A 6,051-nucleotide genomic window follows, 5' to 3' on the forward strand; every position below is an offset into this window, starting at 1 on the left:
ATTACAGATGGGCCATTGCGTGCATATTCGGGATGCAATGCCTTAAATGCATCACTCTAAAACTATTTGCCTAAGTGTTTCTGTCAGAGTTGCACAGCAGCCAATTAATTGTAGGCCTTTACAATATGGTGCAGAGAACTTTGGTGAATCTGCTTCTAAGCCCCTAAAGCCAAGCCAACGGTGCAGGCAAGCGACCTTTAACTGTAGAGTTAGGGTAGGGTGAGAGTAGGGTTAATAGATGACATCTGCAATAAACCTACAACATTTATTTAGGAGGTTAATACTCAAAAAACCTGTATTTACTATACTCTTTCTTATTTGTAATCCAACACAGGGTTTTATACTGTGACAGTCTGTATGCATGGTTTACCGCAGGTGCTTTACAAGCTTAGCTCATCCCCTATCAAGCATGATCGATGAGTATGTTGCCATGTAAACACACACATGCATACCTCCCGTGTGCACAACGCATACATAGACGGGTTCGCTTGCACGCAAGCGCGTGCACACCCGCACACACATACACGATGCTTGATTTTAAAGGGTTCTTAATCACAACTAAGCAATTGAGTGATCAATGGGAGATATGAGGGACAGATCTGGAATGCTAACAAGACTGCATTTGTTTTCTTTTTTTTTTTTTCTTTAGTTCACCATTTTTATCACAGATTTTATTTTTCTCTCTGTTCACAGACTCCAAGCTCTGCCGGGGTAATAATTAAAATCTAAATACTAAATATTGATTAATACGTTATCAGGGAATAGCAGTTGCTCCAGAGTCTATTGATCCAGCTGGTGATTTATTATCATATTTAAGGAAAATCATTTTGCATGATTATACGAAGTAATAGATTTTTAGTGAGGGGTGTAATTCTTTTTTTTCCTCCCCCTTTTTTTTTCCAGCGTTGTGTCTATTATATGTAAGGTGGAGCAGATTTCTCAATTGGATTCGGAGATCACTGATATCCTTGGTGCTGCAACCCCCAAGCCCTCTCCCAGCCCTTCCTGGCCTGCGAGAGGCTAAAGCTTGTGTAAGAGAATGATCCCGCTCTTGTCATTGGGAATAATGGGTATTGGGATTGCCTCTTTAATCACAACAAAGATTAACAGATGGTATGAGAACAGTTATTAGCAAACATCTTGCACTCATCAAATCAATAAGATGATTTGTAATCAGGCTGTTGGTGCAAGTGAAAAGGGAGCCGGGCCGTTCCCAGTGAAAGATCCTGGCAATCAGAGGCTACTGTGTAGCAATTACCTCTCCACAAAATAGGTGCTCTTCCTCCACTGGCTGGCAGTCCTCCAGAACACACACCAGACTGATAGCAACATAGGGCATTAACACGGCGAAACACAAAACACTGCATGGGTAACCTTGTATTTGATCAGGTGTAACGTTGCTCCATGATTTCATTTCACTTTGTGCCTTTTAATTTGGAGGATCTCAGCATGTATTCCAAGGAAAAAATGTAAATGTTTACACATGCTGTCTCTCTACAAAGGACCGTATAGATCATTAGCAGGTTACCATAAATAAGTCAGTGAAGGGACAATGAGGGAGGAGCATAGAAACTATACAGAGAAGGGTTCTATGTGCAAATATTTCTCCCTGGAGACGGAGAGTGAAAGGGGGTGAAGGACTTTAGAATTGCCAGCTCACCGAGCTAGTTAACAGAGGAATGTAAAGTCCACTATTTTGACACATTTCATCATATTTTCAAGTATTAACCTCCAATGCCGTCTTGAAAACAAACAAAAAAAAAAACAACTTCACTTTATCCTAATGATTTTTCACTGCCGCTTCAATTACATGACCTTGCGTTTAAATTCACGAGACAGTGTGCATGACGATTTGCCAACTAATTGTGCCTGTCTTTGAAATTTGAGTTTAGGTTTAAATGCTGAGTGGCTTATAAATGCTGTTCTTTGGTCTGTGTTGGTTTTTTAGTATTTTTTGTTCAAGCTGATTTATGTTTATCTTATCCATAAGCAATATGCACACTTTCTTTGGTTGTACCAATACACGTAAAATGCGTTTCCAGTTTTTACTGCCAACTTGTTCAATATTGATTCTGCAAAACACATTAGATTGGGACTTTCTTTTTGTTTCAGCGAGCGCAGCCCAACACTGTTTTAAACTACTTCCTCTTTCAAAAGTGACAGCAACTATCAGTTTAACTCATGTTGCGGCCATAAAAAAAAAAAGAAAAAAAACATTTTAGCCTTTTGGCATCTAGTTTGTGCTTTAATTTCCGTTTTTGCAGGGGAAGGTGACATCACAGATGATGCAAGACTAGAGGAAAATAAGGACTTAACCTAATTTCCAACCTCAGCAAAATTGAGATTTTTTTTCCAATACCTGTATTTCACTTTATGCATGTATCAATATGCTCTCAAGGAGCTCACCCGGTTATACACACATGCTTTCATATGTATGCCTGCCGCTAGCTCAAAAACTCTAAATAAAAAAACTCGCAATCGCAGATTTTAACTGTACAGTCAACAACATGCTAATGTTCAATTCCCTGTCAGGATGCCTTGTGTATATTATAACTGTATCTCAACACTTACTCAAACACCAACCTCTCCACTGCCAGTAAGACAGTCTGTAAGACAGTGTAGATATGCACTTAGCAGGATTAACAAAGCAAATGGTGCCAAAACAATGACAGTATGAAACTGATGCTGTTTAAAAATTTAAATGCCTCTATTGAACAGACAATGTGGCACACATATCAGTGGGCCGCAGATCCCTGCAGCCCACTGGTCTGAGTGCTGTCTGCTCCCATGAACATGCACAGCAGTCAGAAACAGACAAAGGATGTCCTGCATTAATGCGTCCTCCGACTGTATCGACATTAGATCGCTCCGAAAAAAAGTGTGACCGGTAACATTTAAAAAAATAAAAACACTTACAGCGTGCGTACACGCACGAAAGTAACTCGTGATCAAAACAGCTTATAAGCACTCCCTTCCATAGCAGACACACACGTAAGCAAACACAGTCACTTCTTGAGCAGCTAATATCTTTCCAAGGTCAAACCTGACAAGGAATTCCAATGAGATTAAGTGTCATCAGTGTGGCTTTAGCCCTTTTCTACTCATTGTTCTTGGAAATGGTATTAAAGCTGCAGATGACCAAGGCCTCGGAGCAGTAAAACCTCTTCCCCTCTCATACTGGCCGAGTTGATACGCGATGTGTTTGATACAGGGCATCCCGTTCTGACCATTGGGTCAATATATTTGGCCGCTAATTCTAGAGATTTATTAAGTATCCAATATCAGGGTTTGGTGTTATCCAGTGCTGACACGATGGATTTGTATGCTGGAACACAGCCACCGAAAGGCACGATGAAGTTTCCTAACAAAGTCCGTATTGTATTCCATAAAGCCGTGCCTCTTCATTTCAATGCAATATTGTGCAAATACGTATTTTAACACTTGTAGCATTAACAACCTGTGCCGAGTCCACCGAGAATTCCTTTTTATACCAACCCATGTTGCAGTCAGTGTTTGGTTTCCAGCCACTTCACCGGCGAACCACCGGCCTTGTCAACATGCCAATCAGCATTTGGTGCACTGCCTTTCACACTGAATTTGACACGTGGCCCTTTGGTGGCAGCAATGAGCATTTTGACATCTCCTCCCAAGTGCCAACTTGATGTCCAATTACACCCCGGCTACTAATTTAATTACAGTAGCAGAGGAAAAAAAAATGGCTTGATTCAATTCATTTCACTTAGTTCTGATTGGACCAGTCAGATCTAATTTTGCTCATCTCAGGTGCAATCTGCCGGTCACATTTTATCTCAGTGTGCCTCATTTGGAACCAGATAAGCTGGTCATGATATGATAACTGAAAATGCATAGCTGACTTCGCAGATGTCTGATGTAAAGTACATTCACAGGGCAGACGATGGCAGATTAAAATCCCTTTTAACCTCTGCCTCCAACAAATGTGAGTGTTAAATCCCATGCGGTGAGGAATCTCTACCAGCTGCAATTTGAAGTGCCAGTTACAATAGCCATTATTTATGTACAATATACACAGTAACTATATGTATCAAATTGTTTGGGTTGTGTGTACGGGTATATATATATATATGTGTGTGTGTGTGTGTGTGTGTGTGTGTGTGTGTGTGTGTGTGTCCTATTTCCTTACAACGCAATTGGCTTGAATGCCATTTGTACCTTATACAATAAGGAAAATCTATAAAATCAAGAGGAATAGACAGAAATATGAGAATGTCATGACTTCAAGATGGGGGAGGGGGGGTGATATAATAACTGTACAAGATTATTTGATTACCATCATCAATCTGCTGCCAGATATGTGTTGAATATAAGAATGCAACATGAATGTATTTCTTTTGAATACTAGAATATCAGCATAACTAAATTTGCCATTTTCATCCCTTTGGGTTAACGCTGAATATTATGAAGACATAAGATATGGGAGGAGTGTAAGGGAAACAAGTGGTATTCTCCTCTGATTGGTACAGATTCAGACCCAGCAGTGCGCCATAGGCTGTTGCTGTAGCCTGCGGTGCGTGGAAATGCGTCCCGGCACCAGTTGCGGCGGCGCAAAGATGTCTGATTGGCCAGACGAGGACGCATCAGCTGAGCAAGCGGCACGCTTCAAAAGACCCGCACTTCCATAACGCCCTCCATCAAGAAAACGCATATTGAAATATAACCACATCGACCACTCATAGATCCGCGGCCTGCTTCCACTTCCAAAGTATGGCACGGGAATATATATATACATATATACACATCAATGCCTCGGCGTTGTTTACCTCTCGGTGTCTTCTTCGACTGCCTGCCCTCCCTTCACGTTATCCACATGAGACACACAACCGGACGGAGACTGGAGAAGAGAGGAGAGGGACGGAGAGTGGAGAAGACGAGAGGAGAGGAGAGGAGAGGAGAGGAGAGGAGAGGAGAGGAGAGGAGAGGAGAGGAGAGGACGAGAGGGGCTCTTACACAAGTCATGCTGCTGCGGTTTATGGTGCAGAGAAGGCCGGCATAGAACACAAGCAGTATTTTTCTTACCTTGCGACATAGATCCAGAGGGGGTGAAATGGGTAAAAATGGTTGTTTGGGTGATTACACGTTTCTCCCTTTTCTCTCTCCCTCCCTCCTCTTCTCCATCCTCTTGCCCCCCGGCCCTCCCTCCCTCCCTCCACCGCACCATCACCACCACCACCACCACCACCAGAGCTCTCTCCCCTCACGGTGAACAGAGTGGCACCGTTCTAATAGCCTGCATGAGGCTACACACACACACACACACACACACACACACACACACACACACACACACACACACACACACACCTCTGAGGCACATCCTTTAACATCCCTTTAAAAAAAAAAAAAACGATGATTGTTTTTAATATTATTATTATTATGAGTATATATTTTTTTTATCATGACATCAAGTTCAAATTATGGTGCATTCAGTGGCATGTGTCATCTGCGCAAATATTGAAAGTGTATAAGAATAACTGTCTTAAATAAACAACAGGAAAAAAAAATCTCTGCAATTTCAAGTTGGCGCTGGTTTTCAACACAAGTCGGACTGAATCTCCCTCTCCCTCTCCACACACGCACGCCTACCCGTGCGTGTGTTGCGAATGTACCGGATTAAATGGTACCTCGCTTTAAATGACACCTTGCCTCGTTTCCTCTTCCCTTTCATCATCAGCAAAATAAGGATTAGGCCCCACGGAGGAGATTGTAAAGGCGCACCTTTGGAGGCGCGGGGATCTTCATTCCTTCGCCTTTGTGATGATATTGATGATGATGATGGCCAAGTGGACAGTTTGATTTTTGTGTGGCGAGCTAGTTATAAAGAATCAATATTATATCAAGGGGGTAACTTTGGTGATAAAGGACTTCAGCCACTCTGGCTATTCATCATAAGTCTGTAGCAAGCAGATAGGTCAAAAGAAATTATATTGCTCTAAAGAGTGTGTCTCCTTATCTCTCAGTACCAGGGGAGTGGAGGACACGCCGATCGATACAGTAGCTGCCGTATACTCCTTG

The 6,051-nt window shown here is 42.1% G+C and overlaps 1 long non-coding RNA gene across 2 annotated transcripts in view; it reads right to left on the reverse strand.

Annotated features, from left to right (window-relative positions):
- The window catches only part of LOC147229275 (uncharacterized), a 65,929-nt gene extending 60,761 nt beyond the window's left edge, over positions 1-5,168 (reverse strand). Inside the window, exons 1-2 of one of the 2 annotated variants that reach the window (XR_015106770.1) lie at positions 5,056-5,156; positions 4,800-4,870 (exon numbers count right to left, since the gene is read on the reverse strand). This is a non-coding gene — a long non-coding RNA (uncharacterized LOC147229275). Of the gene's footprint in view, positions 1-4,799; positions 4,871-5,055 lie in introns of both variants that reach the window. The other variant, XR_015106769.1, reaches the window with a different exon arrangement.
- Between the last annotated feature and the right edge of the window lie 883 nt (positions 5,169-6,051).

Source organism: Fistularia commersonii, chromosome 11, assembly GCF_037954325.1.
Source record: "Fistularia commersonii isolate RoL2024-O1a breed Wild chromosome 11, RoL_Fcom_v1.0, whole genome shotgun sequence".
Taxonomy (NCBI): domain Eukaryota; kingdom Metazoa; phylum Chordata; class Actinopteri; order Syngnathiformes; family Fistulariidae; genus Fistularia; species Fistularia commersonii.